At 44.7% G+C, this 19622-nt stretch overlaps 1 pseudogene across 1 annotated transcript in view; it reads left to right on the top strand.

Moving 5' to 3' along the window:
* Positions 1–10212, top strand: part of LOC144161479 (protein kinase C-like 3) — a 91077-nt pseudogene extending 80865 nt beyond the window's left edge. Inside the window, exon 14 of the transcript XR_013320478.1 lies at positions 10020–10212. The product of XR_013320478.1 is annotated as a protein kinase C-like 3 (transcript). The remainder of the gene's footprint in view (positions 1–10019) is intronic.
* Positions 10213–19622: the final 9410 nt, after the last annotated feature.

Below are 19622 nucleotides of genomic sequence, written 5' to 3'. Positions count from 1 at the left end.
GTGCAGCCCTGCACACAGGGTCTTCTTGCGGGGAAGCAACCTTTAGAACCAAAGAGTACGTTATACTTAAAGTTTTTTTTTTTCGAGTTTATATTTCAACCCGAAAGTGTTTTATGCCGGGATACACCAAGATTTCACCGACGTCATATCCGTCACAAAAATGACGCCAGTACACCCTTGCCGAAGCGACCCGCCAGCAGGACGTCGCTCGCCAAGCACACCCACAAGACAGCCGCCGACCCACAAATCATGCTCAGCTGCAGATTTCGCTGCCCATTTAACTTTCGTCTTTTACCGATTCCTATGACAGAGGAATCAGCCACAATTTTTTTGCCTATTTATGCGGTGCATATTGTTACAAGACGACGACGAGAATGCGATCAACCGGCGCAGCCAGCGCCGGTTCTGCCCAGCTACTTGTTCCTCGTTGATCGCATCCTCGTCGTCGTCTTGTAACAATATCAACAAAGTTCCTACCGGGATATTAAGGGCTGAAGTTAAAACTCAGCTATGCCGTGTTAGAGGAGTAGTGATTAATTCAGACCAACCGGGGATACTTAGCGTGGGCTGCGACGCTGAACAGGCGGGCCTTAAGAGCCCCACTGGGTGAAAAGCCGTCGTCGTTGTTGCTGTTCTATACGGTATAGAAAATAGCTGCCGCTGTAAGGAGTAAATTATAAAACACATTTGAGTTCGTATGGAATTTCAACCCGTATCTTCAGAGGAGGATCCTCGTGCTGCGCTAACACAGCACATTTCCGGCGCCGAAATAGAGCTTAGCTAAGTTCGCGCGCGTGACAAGTGAACGTGATTGCGCGTGAGTAGAATAGGTGCATGCCAGCCACGGAGAATTCTGTGTGAAGTGTCACCAGTCTGCCGGTCGAAGTAATTCGCGCTAAAAGGCGAAAAGCGAAAAAAGAGGCGCAAATGCGACGTAGCAGTAACGAGGTATTTTGTATCACCAGGCTTTTGCCTTCATAGCCCGTAAGCTGACTTAAGTGCCCCGAGGAATCATTTGTTTGTCGCCTGCATCCTACAGAGGAACAGCCGCCGCTGCCGGTAATCGAACACGCAATCCCGAACTCAGTAGCGTGCATGCCTTAGCCACTGAACCACCATGGCACACGACAGGGCATACCGCGGCTGCCTTGGGTAACAAGCTGCCCTGCCAGTCGAATGTTCCTGGCAGATCATAGACACTCGATTCACGATTGTGAGTTAAAAAAGCTTTCCTTCGTATGAGGTTGTGGGAGCTGCAATATAGTCACACACAAATACACCAGAAAGTGGAGAACACTGCCGCCTGCATATATAGCTCAATTGGTAGTGTATCGGACGCGTTACGCGAAGCTTGTGGGTTGAGATGTCATCCAAGGCGCCCATTTTTCTACCTTTTCTTTGCCTAATATTTTAAAATTATTATTTTAAGACGAAAAATATATTTTCTTCCCCAATACGTTTCCTTGTGGCCTTGACTGCTGGCATGCACGTACACAAACGCAGGGCGAATCATATTTCCCAACCGCCACAAAATTATCAAAGCTACAGCAGCTACCCGACTGCCTGGTTTGTAGGTAGGTTTTGAGACTAGGAGAACGTTGTTTGCTATACAAAACGCATTTCCGAAATGATGCCTTACAAGACACTCAGAAATTAACTTTTGGGGAGATTAGTTGCAGTAATTCATTATCTCCCGCCAGGAAAATAGAGGTAATTAATAACCGTAACCAACCCACATAAAAAATTCCCGTCTGTCTTTTGGTTAGAGATACATCCATCCCTAAGTGTTCACTCAAGAAGATTGATCTCCCACGTCATATTTTAGAACTGACGTTGGCACTCCGCAATATGACATAGTAAGCTGGTGCGTTCGAGAATGCTGCAGGGCAATTTATGTCCTGACTCATGCCTCTCCGCTCCCTCCAGTCGAGGAAGGCCCTCCTAGGCAGCCTACATGCGCCGCGCCTTAGTCAAACGACGAAGGCGCGGCGCATGTAGGCTCCCTAGGCCCTCCGTCGAGGCAGGTCCCTCTACCGGAGGGACCTGCCTCTACGGAGGGCCTGCCTCGACCGGAGATTGTTGTCAATCATTTCATCACATTCGGCTGTCTTCCATGGCAAACTGCGAGAGTGCGCTAGAGCCACTAAATAAGCTACCCTTATTTAGTGGCTCTAGTGGCTCTGATCTACAGGATTTCCCGCTCAATATAATCCAAACGCCAGTGAATATAATCCCAGCGCCAGTGAATATAATCCAGGCGCCAACCAATATAATCCAGGCGCCAACCAATATAATCCAAGACCCACGCAGTGCACAACACATGACAGCGCTTGGTAATTTAGTTGGCAACCAATACCATTCGGGCGCAGTGTATTTTCATCCAAGTTAGATGAACTAGGTTTCGTGACCAGTTTAACCAGACGACCTAAGAACTGCGCAATAAAACAGTCACGTGACTATCCAGCACTCTCCCTAACTACTATAGTGAATACGAGGATGGTGTTATGGGTATGAATTATCGGATTTAAATTGCTCGCTTAACTCGAAATTTTAGGGGAAACTGCCACAATGCCTAACTCTCGAAACCCAATACGGGCACGTTCGGTTTAATTAATTACCCAATATAGCTACTTAATTGATTATTCGTTAGTCATTGATTTGGATAAAAGTCAAATTGATGTAACCAGGGCTTGTGAAGTACCAAAATAATGGTCTCCATAAGGGGAATCACGTGGGAGAAATAAAAAATTGCTTCCTGCTTATGGTCATGAGATAGTCACGTTAGTCATAGATTGCATTAAGTGTCAGAGTAATGCCACTAGGGCTTGTGAGGTATCAAATTAAACGTCTCGATAAGTGGTATCACGTGAGACAAATAAAAAATAGCTTCCCGGTTGTAGACATGAGAGTCACGTGAGCCCTAGATTGGGTTAAAATTCAAAGTGATGGCACTAGGGCTTGTGAGGTATCAAATCAAAGGTCTCGATGAGAGGAATTCTGTGAGAAAATTAAAAATTCCTTCCAGGTTAAAGTCATGATAACAGTCACGTGAGTCATAGATTGGGTTAAAAGTCAAAGATATGTCACTATGGCTTATAAGGTATCAAATTAAAGGGCTCGATGAGCGGAATCACGTTGTACAAATTAAAATTTGCTTGCTGGTTATAGTCATGGGATAGTTAAGTGACTCACAAATTGGGTTAAAAGTCAATGTGACGTCACTGTGGCTTGTGAGGTACCAAATTAAAGGTCTGGATGAGGGGAATCACGTGGGACAATTTAAAAATGTCTTCCTAGTTATAGTCATGATAATAGTCACGTGATTCACAAAATGGGTTAAAAGTCAAATTGACGCCAGTAGGGCTTGTGGGGGATCAAATTAAAGGTCTCGATGAGGGGAATGACGTAATACAAATTAAAAATCTCGTCCTGGTTATAGTCATGAGATAGTCTCGCGAGTCATAAATTGCGTTAAAAGTCAATGTGAGGCAACTAGGGCTAGTGGGGTGTCAAAATAAAGGTCTCGATTACAGGAATCACGTGACACAAATTAACAATTGCTTCCTGGTTATAGTCATGAGATAGTCACGTGAGTCAGATTGGGTTAAAAGACAACTTGATGTCGCTAGGGCTTGTGAGGTATCAAATTAAAGGTCTCAGTGAGGAGAATATCGTGGGAGAATTTAAAAATTGCTTCCTGGTTATAGTCATGACATGGTCATGTTAGTCGTAAATTACGTTAAAAGTCAATATGTGGCTTGTGGGGTATCAAAATAAAGGTCTCGAATGAGGGGAGTCACCTGGGAAAAAATAAAAATTGCTTCCTGGTTATAGTCATGAGATAGTCGCGTGAGTCATAGATAATGTTAAAAGTCAATATAATGCCACGAGGGCTTGTGAGGTATCAAAATAAAGGTCTCGATGAGAGGAATCCCGTGAGGAAATTAAAAATACCTTCCTGGTTAAAGTCATGATAATAGTCACGTGAGTCATAGATTGGGTTAAAAGTGAAAGATATGTCACGATGGCTTATGAGGTATCAAATTAAAGAGCTCGATGAGCAGATTCACGTAGTACAAATTAAAAATTACTTCCTGCTTGTAGTCATGAGATAGTTACGTGAGTCATAAATTGGGTTAAATGTCAATATGACGCCGCTAGGGCTTGTGAGGTATCAAATTAAAGGTCTCGAGGAGGGGAATCTCGTAGTACAAATTAAAAATCTCGTCCTGGTTATAGTCATGAGATAGTCACGTGAGTAATAAATTGCGTTAAAAGTCAATATGAGGCAACTAGGGCGTGTGGGGTGTCAAAATAAAGGTCTCGATGAGAGGACTCACGTGACACAAATTAAAAATTGCTTCCTGGTTATAGTCATGAGATAGTCACGTGAGTCAGATTGGGTTAAAAGTCAACTTGATGTCGCTACGGCTTGTGCGGTATCAAATTAAAGGTCTCGATGAGGAGAATGTCGTGGAACAATTTAAAAATTTGCTTCCTGGTTATAGTCATGAGATGGTCACATTAGTCGTAAATTACGTTAAAAGTCAATATCTGGCGACGAGGGCTTTTGGGGTATCAAAATAAAGGTCTCGATGAGGGGAGTCACCTGGGACAAAATGAAAATTGCTTCCTGGAAAATTGCTTTCAACACACCGTCAGCCTCAAGAAAGAGGCTGATGGTGTGTTGAAAAACTTGTTAATTGGATTTTAATGATGTCGCGGGACTCCTACGGATGATTAATCAGTCACGTGACTTACCATGACGTTTATTTTTCACGAGCAAAAGCATCTTAGGTATCAAATGATCGCCATTCATTTGCTTGTTTGCGGTATGTGCAAAAACTTGTCTTAGCAAACATTATTCCCAAAGATGTCGCATGTTTTCCATGCATCATGATTTAGTGACGTGACTCACCATGAGGGTAATTACATCACGAGAATTGGCATGATGGTTATGAAAAAAACACTGTTGAATTGCTTGTTTACGTGATGCGGAAAAACTTATTGTAATAGTGAACATGCCTCCTTTTGATGGCGCATGATTCCTATAAATCATGAATTGGTCAGGTGACTTACTATGAGGTTTATTACACGACGAGTATTGGCATCATGGGTGTCAATAAACGCTGTTTAATTCCTTGTATTTGAGATGTGTACGAGAATCTTGTCATGGTGAATGTGATTCCTTATGATGACGTATGACTCCAATGGATCATGAATTATTCACGTGACTTACGATGAAGTGTATTACATCCCCAGTACTGGCATCATGGGTGTCAATAAACGCTGTTTAATTCCTTGTATTTGAGATGTGTACGAGAATCTTGTCATGGTGAATGTGATTCCTTATGATGACGTATGACTCCAATGGATCATGAATTATTCACGGGACTTACGATGAAGTGTATTACATCCCCAGTACTGGCATAATGGGTGTCAAATAAACGCTGTTGTATTACTTGCTTTACTGATGTGCAGAAAAAGCCTCTTATTGTGAACATGTTACCTTAGAACTCGTATCACACCTATTTATCATGAATTATTTATGCGAGTGGTAAGGTTTATTATACCACGATTAATCACATCATAGGTATGAAATAAATACAGTTGGACAGCTGCTTACGTGATGTCAATTTTTTTTTCTTGTGGTGCACGTGATTACGGATTATATGGCATGGTTCCTAATTATCATAAATATGTAATGTGACATACCATGAGGCTTACTAAGTCACGCATACTGTCACCGTATATATCCAAGAAAACGCCATTGAATCGTTCTTCACGTCATTTGTGAATACATGCTTTTGTGAATACGTGGGTTATTGCAGGCACATCCATTTGAAAGTACAAAGAGGGGCCTGGTTTCGCGAATGTAGTACGCTTCATGATACACTGTCATGACAAACACCGATGTGTTATTATTTAGGATATATATATATATATATATATATATATATATATATATATATATATATATATATATATATATATATATATATATATATATATATATATATATATATATATATATATATATATATATATATATATATATATATATATATATATATATATATATATAGTAAGCCATGGTAAGGTGTATATATATATAGTAAGGTGTAGTAAGCCATGACGGAACTGTCATGAAGAGTACTACACCGATGTGTTTTCAGCCTTCGCGAAACCAGGCCTTTCTTTGTGCTTTTAAATTGAAGTGCCTGCAATCAGGCACTATAGCAAAACGCGTGTATTCACAAATCACGTAATGGCGTTTTCTTGGATATATACGGTGAGAGTACGCATGACGTCATAAGCCTCATGGTATTTCACATTACATATTTATGATAATTAGGAACGATGTCATATCATCCGTAATCACGTGCAAAACAAGAAAAACATTTTGACATCATGTAAGCAGCAATTCAACGGCATTTATTTTTTACCTATGATGTGATTACTCGTGGCATAATAAACCTTATAACTCGCATAAATATTTCATGATCAATAGGTGTGATGCGAGTTCTAAAGTAGCATGTTAACAATAACAGGCTTTTTCCTCACATAACGAAAGCAAGCAATTCAACAGCGTTTATTTGACCCCCATTATGCCAGTACTGGTGATGTAATACACATCATAGTAAGTCACGTGACTAATTCATGATCCATTGGAGTCATACGTCATCATAAGGAATCATATTCACTATGTCAAGATTCTCATACACATCTCGAATAGAAGGAATAAAACAGCGTTTATTTGACACCCAAGATGCCAATACTCGTCGTGTAATAAACCTCATAGTAAGTCACGTGACCAATTCATCATTTATAGGAGTCATGCGCAATCAAAAGGAGACATGTTCACTATGACAATAAGTTTTTCCGCATCACATAAACAAGCAATTCAACACGGTTCTTTTCATACCCATGATGCCAATACTCGTGATGTAATTAACCTCATGGTGAGTCACGTGACTAAATCATGACGCATGAAAATCATGCGACATCTTTGGGAATAATGTTTGCAAAGAGAAATTGTTTTGCACATACCGCAAACAAGCAAATGAATGGCGATCATTTGATACCGATGATGCTTTTACTCGTGAAAAATAAACGTCATGGTAAGTCACGTGACTGATTAATCATCCGTAGGAGTCACGCCACATCATTAGAAATACAATTAACAATTTTTCAACACACCATCAGCCTCTTTCTCGCTTATGTAACTTTCTTTTTACATTCGGGCGGACGATAACGAGCTCTGAGGCATCACTTTGACATTTAACCCAATCTATAACTCACGAGACTATCTGATCCCTAAACAGGAAGCAATATTTAGTTTGTCTCACGCAATTCTCTCATAGAGACATTAAATTTTATACCGCACAAGCCTTAGCGGCATCATTTTGACATTTAACCCAATTTATGATTCGTGTGACTATCTCACGACCATAACCAGGAAGCACTTTTTTATGTGTTCTAAGTCTTTCCCCTCATCGTGACCTTCAATTTGATAGCTAAAAAGCCTAGTGGCATCACTGAGTTTTAACCCAATTTGTGACTCACGTGACCATCTCATGAATATAACTAGGAAGCAATTTTTAAATTGTCCCACGTGATTTACCCTCATCGAGGCCTTTAATTTGATACGTCACAAGCCCTAGTGGCATCACATTGACGTTTAACATAATCTATGACTCATGTGACTATTTCAATGGTTATAACGAGGAAGCAATTTTTAATTTTTCCCGCGCGATTCCCCTCATCGAGACCCTTATTTTGATACCTCACAAGCCCTAGTGGCATCATATTGACTTTTAACCTAATCTGTGACTCACGCGACTAGCTAATGACTATAACCAGGAAGCAATTTTTTATTTGTCCCATGTGACTCCCCTCATCGAGACCTTTATTTTGATACCCCACAAGGCCAGTGGCCACATATTGACTTATAACTTAATTTGTGAGTCACGTAACTATCCCATGACTATAACTAGAAAGCAATTTTTTAATTGTCCCACACGATTCTCCTCATCGAGACCTTTAATTTGATACCTCACAAGCCCTAGCGACATCAAGTTGACTTTTAACCCAATCTGACTCACGTGACTATCTCATGACTATAATCAGGAAGCAATATTTAATTTGCCCCACGTGACTCCCCTCATCGAGACCTTTAATTTGATACCTCACAAGCCATAGCGGCGTCATATTGAAATTTAAACCAATTTTTGACTCACGTAACAATCTCATGACTACAACCAGGAAGCAATTTCTAATTTGTGCCACGTGATTCCCCTCATCAAGACCTTTATTTTGATACCCCACAAGCGAAATTGGCCTCACGTGGACTTTTAACGTAATATGTGACTCACGTGACCATCTCATGACTATAACTAGGAAGCAATTTTTAAATTGTCCCACGCGACTCTCGTCATCGAGACCTTTAATTTGATACCTCACAAGGCCCAGCGGGATCAAGTTGACTTTTAACCCAATCTATGACTCACATGACTGTCTCATGACTATAACTGGGAAGCAATTTTTAATTTGTCCCAAGTGACTCCCCTCATCGAGACCTTTAATTTCATACCACACAAGCCCTAGTGCCTTCATATTGACTTTTAATGTAATCTATGACTCACGTGACTATCTCATGACTATAACCAGGAAGCGATTTTTAATTTGTACTACGTGATTCCCCTCATCGAGACCTTTCATTTGATTCCTCACAAGCCCTAGTGGCGTCTCTTTAACTTTTAACCCATTTTGTGAATCACGTGACTATTATCATGACTGTACCTAGGAAGAAATTTTTAAATTGTCCCACGTGATTCCCCTCATCCAGACCTTTAATTTGGTACCTCACAAGCCACAGTGACATCACATTGACTTTTAACCCAATTTGTGAGTCACGTAACTATCTCGTGACTATAACCAGGAACAAATTTTAATTTGTGCCACGTGATTCCGCTCATCCAGCCCTTTAATTTGATACCTCATAAGCCATAGTGACATATATTTGACTTTTAACCCAATCTATGACTCACGTGACCCTCTCATGACTACAACCGGGAAGCTATTTTTTATTTGTCCTACGTGATACCACTTATCGAGACGTTTAATTTGATACCTCACAAGCCCTAGTGGCAATATTCTGACATTTAACCCAATCTAGACTAACGTGACTATCTCATGACCATAAGCAGGAAGCAATTTTTTATTTCTCCCACGTGATTCCCCTTATCGAGACCATTATTTTGGTACTTCACAAGCCCTGGTTGCATCAATTTGACTTTTATCCAGATCAATGACTAACGAATAATCAATTAAGTAGCTATATTAGGTAAATAATTAAACCTGAACGTGCCCGTATTGGGTTTCGAGAGTTAGGCATTGTGGCAGTTTCCCCTAAAATTTCGAGTTAAGCGAGCAATCTAAATCCGATAATTCATACCCATGACACCATCGTCGCATTCACATAGTAATTAGGCGAGATTGCTGGATAGTCACGTGACTGTTTTATTGCGCAGTTCTTAGGTCGTCTGGTCAAACTGGTCACGTAACCTAGTTAATCTAACTTGGATGAAAATACATTGCGCCCAGATGGTATTGGTTTCCAACTAAATTACAAAGCGCTGTCATGTGGTGTGCACTGTGTGGGTCCTGGATTATATTGGTTGGCGCCTGGATTATATTCACTGGCGCTGGGATTATATTCACTGGCGTTTGGATTATATTGAGCGGGAAATCCTGTAGTGGCTGTAGGTGCGCTAGAGCCCTAAATAAGCTACGCTGATCTAGTGGCTCTAGGGTGGGCTTCTCCCCGCTCATAGCGCCAGCGTGAGTCGAGCGCGGGTGTGGTGGTTCCTATAGCCACTAAATAAGCCATTAAATAAAGAAAAGCCTTTACTTAGTGACACTAGTGGTTCTGAAGCAGCGCTAGCATTCTGTGATTTCGGTGGCTAGTTCCTGCTTGTAGTACGTCAGCCTCTAACGCAGCTTCCGCACGGCCGCAGGGAAAGCATTCGGCGCCGTTTTGTGTCTACGCCCGGGGTGGTGTCTGCACCGTCGTCACCCAAGCCCCAGGACTGAACATCGGCGCACGCCAGGAGGTCGGCGGAAAAGGCAGCGTGCGCCAAGGAGCCCTGTTTGTGTTGTGCGACTCGGGGCCGCGCTCTGCTCTGCGGACAAAGGACGCAGGACGGGGAAGGCGGGGGACCATTGTGGCGGGGAGGGTTGTTCGAAGTGGGTGGGGGGCGGGGTGGGATGCACTACTGGCACTTTGCGGCAAAGGGTCGTTTATGCTTACTAATAAAGCATTGCTGGCACTTTGTGCGGCGATTCGTGATGTACGTGGCTGTTGGAATGAGTGCGTTTTCGCGCGAGAAATGTCTCATTTGAAAGCGATTTTCCGTGCTAATAGTTACACCCGTTTTAGAGTCTGTGGGGGCTACTTCAGTCCTTTCATCTCTCGATGCAGGTACAAATAGCTGACACAAATTTCATTACGCAGAATTACTTTACACGCGCCTTTTCGTACCGTAATAACAAAGATGCTTTAACCTGCAGCGGAGTGCATACAGCTGCCTGCCCATCAATCAATTGCGGCGTATTCAGAATTATTGGACCAAGCATAAACTAGCAGCCTTAATTTAAACCAAGCATGCTCCTGATAACGTAGATGGATAAAAATACACATGAGGGCCGTAACCTAGCGAAAATCGGTGTCCTGGAACCATACGCAGTGATTGATAATGCTTGGTGATTTACATGTACTTTATCCTTCGTGGTTTTATGATGCCATGCTTCATAATTTCGACGGGACTTCCACACTTCTTAAAGGGCTATGTAGACAAAATACAAGTTTGTTTTATTCGAAAGATTTGGTGCTTTATAGTACCCCCATCGATTGTCCGGCACGAAACGATGATTTATTCACAGTAAAATTAAATATTTAAGCCATAATTTTGATTCTCCCGCTGAATCGTTGTTTCGTGGCGTCTGCGATGAAGTACTGAAGCGAACGTAAGTATGCGGACTAAGGCTGCAGCGAATGGCGGAACGCCACGTTCGCTGTCAGTCCTCCTAGATGGCGCCACCATACCGTTCGAAACCACTGTCCACCCTCGCTTTGTTTTTGACCTTATTTGTGCCTAGCTAATCTTTGTTACGGTTGATAGTATTCTTTTCGTGAAACATTGGGTGTGCTCGACAGAGTCACAGACGACAATAGCGAGTTTTAGGTGACCGTCTTTCTCGGTCCGCTCCGCTCCGATAGCAAGCGGGAGCGCCATTGCGCATGCGTGGCGCGCTTGGCCGTGAACGGCATTGGCTCCGGTCGCACTGAGCGGGCAGCCGATACCGGAGCGGCCCGTCGAAAACGGTTAGCTAAAACTCCCTAATGTCGCTTATGTCAGTTGGCCAGTGTAAGCTAAACGCGCCGGACTTGCATTTATAACCGCCACAGTGCGCACAGTATGCACCGGTACTTCTACGTTTAGTGTGCTTTCATAACTTTCCCACCATTCTTACTGCTATAAAAAGAATATGCATTACATTTAAGTGCAACTAGCTCGTTGTGCAAGCTTATAAACCCTGTTTAATTTGCGTTGCATTTTGCCAGCCGCCGCCAATCCCACAGCGGACCATAATACGACATGGGCTCTAGTGCCGGAAATGAGCTAGTGGGTAGCATGACCATTCTCTTTGCTCCAATCTATATAGCTTATTTGAGTGAAGTTTGCGTTAAAAGTGGTGTTAGTGTTACTCTAACAAATGACACCAATGACCCAAATTTACATTTTGCTTGCATGGTCCCTTTAGGCGTAATTGTCGGGCACACAAAAATATCCCACTGACGCTTTTTCTACAAAACAAACGGCATTTTCAGAACATTTTCCCCCATAATTGCTGAATTCCGCGTACATGAACGTCGGCATTCCTCGCTTTATCAGAGTTTTAGATGCGACTGCATCTCATTCACTCGCTTTGTCCCTCCATACGGCGTTGTTGTCCGTCCACACCCCTCCCCCTACACTATAAAAAAAATAATAGTTAGCGGCGCCCGGTTTCGATCCCACGACCCTGTGGGCGGAACGCGAGGTACATGGTGCTCTTCCCACTGCGCCACAAAACCGAGACAGAATCAAATGCTACGAACGCGCCTTATATCCTTGACTCATTCAAACTACGTCAAGATGCTACTGATACAACGCATGATGGGGCAATGATTAACACTTGCAATAAAAGAAAAGCAGCTCCCACTTACAGCAACAATTATGGAGTAAAGGTCGTTGCGACAGCGAAGCCCCAAGCATACCACTTAGAGAGATTGACCAAGATTGGCCAATAAAACATAATAATAATCATAAAACATAATAATCATACGCGTTCCCGACACGTTTCACGCGATTTCAGAATCAATCCAACGGAAACACCAAGTGAACCCCACGATGCGTCGCATCTACACAGGGTTCCCCTCGCGGGGAGGTGGGCGCAATTTTTTTTATGGCTTGTTTTTGACAAGTGTGGCTGAACATAACACCGGGTCAAGAAAAGTTCTGCAGGAGTTCAGAGAATTATCTGCTAATTCGTAGCATTCTTATGCCGCTTGTCTTGAGTGCGAGTTTTTTCCAGCCAAATGTTTTGGTTTTTCTAAATCCTGTCCCACCAATTATCGTTATTTACGCTATTATAACGATTAGAAGTAGAACTTTCGCGACATCTGCATTATTGTGGAAATGCAGGGTGTTACACGGTTCGCCAATTTCCCTATTTTTTATATTTCTTATTTTTTAGTGTTTCAAATTTTCTTTCCACCAATTATCTCATTTACGCTAATATAACGATTATGAATGAATGTTTAAATGAATGTTTATTTTTATTTCACAAGCAAGTTTATGGCCAGGACAAATAGGGAAAAAGTTGCAATCATGCAACTTCACGGGCCCTACAAATCCATTTACAGTTGGAGACAGCAGCGTATACGCATAAACAATACAATAAAAAATTCCTTATTATTCCTTGTGGATTGCTGTTGTTGTGTATCCTATTAACGCAGCATGTTCACCCCCGATGCGTCGCATCTACCCCATGGTTCCCCTCGCGGGAAGATGGTGCAAATTTTTAACCGAGCGCAAGCTGCGCGCTAACGCACAGCTGGCACGGCGACGGGAGCGAGCGCAGCCGAGCGCAAGCTGCGCGCTGACCGCGCTGACGCACAGATGGCGCTGCGGTGAGAGCGGCAGAGCGCGCAGCTGCCGCGGCGAGGAGAATGGGGGAGGGATGCGGACTACGCCGCGACAACGACGCGGGACAGGGCGAGTTGAAGAGATGCGTTGCATCTAAAAAGAAAAATGAAAAAAAGAGAGTATGCACTTCTATACAAAAGGAGGCACAGAAATAACGTTGAAGAAAAAAAAGAACTAGAAGGGGTAACACAGATAAATGAAGGGGAGGGGGGGGGGGCGGCTGCAGGGGTGCAGAACAGAAATCACTGCACTACGCATTCTTATGTAGCATTAGAGAAATAATCCCGATAAATTATATACAAGCGTTCAAAAACCTTCCGGGTTTCACAATGCATGGCATTCAATACAAACAACTCTAAATTGTAAGAAAAAAAAGATGAGTTTACACATGTGGCGGTGTAACACTGGAATGCAAAAAAGGCTGGTTAGTTTCGTAACGCCAGGTGGTTAATTGTGCTAGCATCTGAACACGTTACATCAATTCCATTGAGTAGCAGACTGTTCAGTAATTTCAGAAGGTTGTAAGAAAGCATTTGCATGGCATAATTAGTGCGTCGGTGCGGGACATACCAATGTTCTGGTTTTCTTGTGGTATAGCTCGGAACATTTACTTTCAGGTTTGCTAGACTAACAATAAAACCTTTACTGCTTCTTATTTCCTTGCGGTAAGTGAGCGCAAGGCGGCTGACAAAGTGGTGCTGTACTTGGACTACACCGAGATCACTGAACAGGGGTGCTGTGGCGGCATTATACGGGGCGTTGCAAATGTGGAACTTCCGCAAAATCTGTATTATTATGGAAGTGCCATGCATTATACGTTTTGCCGCTTTCCGTAATTTTTAATACTTTTCTTATTTTTTTAGATTTTTTTTTTTTAAATTTCGTCCGACCAATTATCTCCATTTACGTTATTTTGACGATTACATTTCCAAGGAGCGAGCGAGCGAAGGAGCGAGCGACCCCAATAAGTTGCTCGGGTTCTCTTTTTATAGCATCCCATTTGTACGAGGTTCAGACTGTGCGTCTCGTAGCCTTAACCTTCATCGCGACCGCCGGAACGGTGTGCTCGAGTCAGTTGTGGCACCGCAATAAGGGCACCGAAACCATGGAGTTGCTGGGTACGACCGGTCTTCATCGAGCGGCCGTGCGGTGAGTGACGGCGGTATTTCCCCAAAGGTTGTCACCTCCGCTGCAGAACTGCCGCGAGAAGGGGAGAAATTATTTATCGAGGCTGCAACGGTAGGCGACCAACCGCTTGTTCCGGAGATGCCACCGCTTTTTTTGCGAGTTGCCGATGCCTGTGACGCCGGCAACACAGCGACTGTCCCGGCACATGAGTTGGTTTGGTGCGTGTTACAAAGGAGGATGCATGCCAGAACCGACCTCCATCGCCTCCGTCATGTAGTGGTGGCGTGGTGAATGATGAACGAGCGGCGAGCAGGAGAGCTGCCTCTGTTCTTATATAACGACGAATTATATAACGACGAAGAGCCGAGAGCAAAACTTAACTTGTTTAATGCATGACAAGAAGAGAGCAGCGATGATACAGGAGGCAGCCCGCGGCCGTGCTTACATGACTCGGACAGAGTAACGTCTTGCTCCGAGGTCCAAGATGTACTGACTCGGCTCGCCGAAGAGCGAGAATTTATATCCATAAGTCCAACGGTCAACAAGGCATTCAACACACTGCGCATGGTAAGAAAAGTACAAATATACAAAAAACACATCCTTTCTAGATGCAGTTATCGAATGTCCTTAGAATCAGCGGCGATGTCTCCAGAAGCATGAGCATTCTTCGCCGAAGAGAAACCGCGCATGACGACCGCCGCTGGCACGAGTCACCGGCCTCAAGCGCACGCTGCTTAAAACCTGCGCACAGAGGGGCGGGCTCTACCGCCACACACGAAACTATACCGCAGTGCACCAAACATGTATCACAGGCGCAGGGTGTAACGGCGAAGCACTTCGCGCTTAATCGTAACATGGCGGTTTCCCCGTGAACTGCCACATTGCAGGGCGCACGTTTTCCCACCGGTCTTTTCCGTTCTAGATTTGTTGATTTTGGGAAGATGGGTTACACGGTGGGCGCGTACGCGCTGGTGTTTACCAGCTGCACAGTTGTCACTTACGGCGCTTGAAAGAGAGAGGTTATTCACTGAAGCTGCACTTACGGCAGGTCAGCCGCCTATTCAGAAGATGCCATCGGTGCCTTTAAAATTTGCCAATGTCTGCGGCGTTGGGTATGCGCTGACATGTCTTGGGTTAGGGCGGCTCCCCTGTTACACGCCGGATTGCTCCCCGCCGGACTCCTCTCCGCCGGATTTTTCACCGCGTTTCTAGGAACCACGTGTTTGCGTGCGAGTGCGAGATTTGTCGGATAAACTCTCAAGGGCCCCAAGTGCCCGTAAGAACGTGCTGCCTCGTGGTTTCAGTTCTTTATCTTTATTTTCAACGTAAATAAACCGCGAAGTCTGTTTACGGCTCCTGTCTCGTCCATACTTAACAGGACCCCACAGTCACAAAGCAGTCCACCTCTACGCTTGGGTGCGACGAGCAGTTCGAAATTCCCTGTCCAGCGAGGCGCACTAGAGCCTTTTTGCCCGTGACTATGCGGGGAAAAGGAACCCGTTACTTCATCTTGCATCTTCATATTGCCATGGGCTCGTCCCCATCGATCCTTCCTACTTTGACTATCAATTGAACTGATGGCCAGCACCTATCTACGGGTATGCACCTTTGTGGTGAGCAGACCCATATGCTGGAGGCGTATGCTGGAGGTGTGGAGACGAAAACGCACACCTTGAGGAACAACAACGATAATAACAATGTTGGTCTGCGTGCCATTCCTGAGACATCGCAACTGCCTTAGCTGCCATTACTATCCCGTTTATAATTGTAAATACGCATTGCGAATGCATCCCTGTCGTTACCACGCCACATATTCTGGTGAGGTGTTGGCCACCGGTGGTTCAATGCATAGCCAAAGTATCAAGGAGCCAAGGGGACGAGCCCGCGACATCACCCCCGGCGGCAGGAGCAACGTCCTGGTGCTGAGGACGGAACAAGCTGAGGGCTGAGCTTAGTCGCGGAATAAGTGGGCTTCAGGCGAGACACATGGACCAGCTGCGACGTTGGGCGCGCGGTTGACGGCGAGGGCGTGACTGGAACAACAGGAGTAACCAGGCGAATGATGCGGTAAGGGCCTGTAAAGCGGGACAGTAGCTTTTCGGATAGCCCAGCATGTCGTGAAGGTGTCCACAGGAGGACCAGGGCACCGGGTGTGCTTCCCACCTAAGCTAAGGCAGCTTCACGGCTAAGGCGGCTGCGATGTCTCAGGAACATCGCAGCTGCCTTAGCTGCCACTTCTACCCCGTTTATAATTGTAAATACGCCTTTCGAATACATCCTCTTCGTTGATGCGTCCTAACCTAATCAAATCGTTTAACCACAGGAATATCACCAAATCCTTCCGAGTGCCGGCGCGTGCTCACTCCATTCACGTGAAGAAGGTGTCCAGCCCTAATTGACACCGGTCCGTCATATTTAATCGTGTCAACGACATCCGAATTTAGCGTTCCTATGAAACCTTTTAGTTCTTACTTGTGAAGAGTATAGCATTTATATGCAAGTCATTGCATGTTTTCGCGCGCTTCCTTTAATTTCGTAATCATTCCATTGAGTGTTGCTTGCTTTGCTTGAAATTTTCCGGGTTATCACGGTATCGAAAATAAATTCGTTTACTTGATGCTTGTGTCCTTCATCTAGGCGATGAACCAGCGATATTCATTTCATTAATTACCCATTGCTGCACGCATCGACATGTCTTTGAGCTAAGACAGGCGTTACTGAAACGTGCCACATATCGGACGTCGGCTGCATAGGTATAAGCTTGGGCGAAAAACTTTATCAACAGCAGTCAATATCTACATACGGTCTCGCATAGGCACTTAGAGCACTTGAGGGCTCATCGAGGCTTCAGTACGAGCCCGTGGAAGCCCTTTTACGTGGCCTGTAGATTACACAGTTTCTGATAAAGCTAATTACCAGAGCGGACATTGTAAGCACCAAGATCAAGGGGTAGGACCACGGGCGTAGCATGGGGGGAGGGGGTGCGTGTCAGAACATCCCCGCAATTTTATGAGCGGTGCATACCCCCCTCTTTTCGGCCTTTAGTTAAAATAAAATGAACAGTGAAAATCTCTCATCACGAGCCCGTGAATATGAAATTATGGCGTAATTTTATTATTCCCTTGAACTCCCTAACACTTCTGCTGTTGCATTGTGAATTTTTTCTCTCTCAGTGGGTTTGTGACCCTTTATTTATTGTGATGAGGGAGAGGGTCCTGGCCGCGCCGCATTGTCAATGTCACACGAGCGCCGCGCATGGCGCCGCGCCATGTACTGACTACTGACTCGCACGGTTCTGTTCTGTAAGAGGTCTTCGCCGCAAATCATTGAAGCTCTGCACGAAAGTCCGACGGCGAGTTGCGTTGTGCGCCGATGAAGCCTGCGCTCCGCGTCAACACGCACACCACAGCCGATTCGTAGTAGGGCCTACTGGGTTATAACCTCCCCACCGAATAAACTTAACATACGATAACTAAGCTCGCTCGACGCCTACCTATAACGACAGCTCGTTCAAAAGAAAGCCGATAAATAAGCTTGTTGTGGCGGATATTATTTGTTTAGTCTCTACAACTACTTTAGGAGCTATTTCATTCAGTATGCAGCAGGTACATGAGGCCCACCTCATGTACCTGCATGTAAACAAAAGGAAGATGGAACGCCGCTATAATGAAACATAGAGCACTGTAGGGCTACAACAAATACAAGGTGGTAAGGAGATTCTGGAAGGGGGTCATGGTACCAGAATTGACTTTCGGAAATTCGGTTCCGTACATGAAACCAGAGACCCAAGCGGGCCTGGAAGTAAATCAGAGGGCGATAGGTAGGCTAGCCCTAGGGGCCCATAGCAAAACTACGAATGAAGCGGTACAGGGGGATATGGGCTGGTCGTCCTTTGAGTCAAGGGAGGCGCCGAGCAAGATAAAATGTGAGGAGGGACTACGTGACATGGAGGAGAAAAAATGGGTCGCGAGAATGTTTAGGTACCTGTATATGAGGAGCATGGGCACGCGGTGGAGACGAGGACCAGACAGCTGGCCAAGCGGTACGGAAATTCAGCAGGAGAAGGTGGGGTATACACAACAGTTAAAAAGCAGGTAAAAGCAGCAGAGACGACGAATTGGGTACAGAGAATGGAAGTGAAAAAAAAAAAAAAAAAAAACCTGGAGACTTATAGAATAGAGAAAGTGGAAATCAGGAAGGAGGGTTTCTATGGCAATACGCGAGGTAGTGCATTGCTTTTTGAAGCACGGGTGGGTGTCAGAACATGGGCATACACGGCTAACTACAGGCAACAGGACGACACTTGTGTATGCTGCGGCAGGGATCGGGAAACCGTAGAGCATATTGTCAAAGACTGCACAGAGATATTCCCGGGGCGGGACGATGGGGAGGCGACGTTGACGAAGGCTTTGGGATTTGGTGTGAGGGGGAGCCTCAACTTCATTGCCATAGAGGTGACGAAGAGGCGGCTGGAGTGGTGGTAAAAGAGAAGTAGGGAAGAGAGTGGGACGCAGGATGAGTAATATACCGAATTAAAATTTCGAACAGAAGGGGGGGGGGGGGGGAGGTAAACAGCAAGGGTGCAAGGGCAGGAAGGGGGGGGGGGGGGGGGAGTGATGGGAGTTTAAAACCGAGGGGGGGGGGGGGGGGGAGGCTAGCCCATTAGGTTAGTGAAGGGTAGGGCAAATAAGTAGAATAACGTAGCAAACTTCGAGCTGTCATTCATGCCGAGTTGAAACGTGGTCAAACACATAACAGGTGTTCAGTGTCCTCTCATACACCGCAAAAGGGACACAGAGGTGCTGTCACAGGACTAATTTTGTTAAGAAAGCGTTTGGTATAAGCTACTTTGAGGCGCAGGCGATGTATGCAGTCAAACCCGGTTATAGCGAACTGCAATATGCGCTACGATTAGTTCGATATATCCAATAGTTCGATATAGCAGAACCCGCATATAGCGAGTTCACTTTAGCGAGTTCGCAATACGCGGGAATCCCCCCGCCATCCCCGTATGCAGAAACGAACAAAATAGTATGTCATTACCATGCACAAAACAATCGATTTAATGCAAATAATAAAGCTACTCTCCGCCTTAACTGACTACTTCCAAAAAAGCGGTGATTTTTGTTTCCCCTTTCATTTTGGCAGCGTCAACTAACACGGCATTCTTTATACGAGACATTGTTTGCACCAGTTCGTGTCCGTGTCCTTCAATATCGAAGAAATATGTATTGGCGGAGG

This window comes from Haemaphysalis longicornis, unplaced genomic scaffold, assembly GCF_048455015.1.
Source record: "Haemaphysalis longicornis isolate Haplotype H1 unplaced genomic scaffold, Haemaphysalis longicornis Haplotype H1 scaffold_1, whole genome shotgun sequence".
Taxonomy (NCBI): Eukaryota; Metazoa; Arthropoda; class Arachnida; order Ixodida; family Ixodidae; genus Haemaphysalis; species Haemaphysalis longicornis.
Note: the sequence above shows the minus strand (reverse complement) of the source record. Positions and strands in the feature narration are given on the sequence as shown.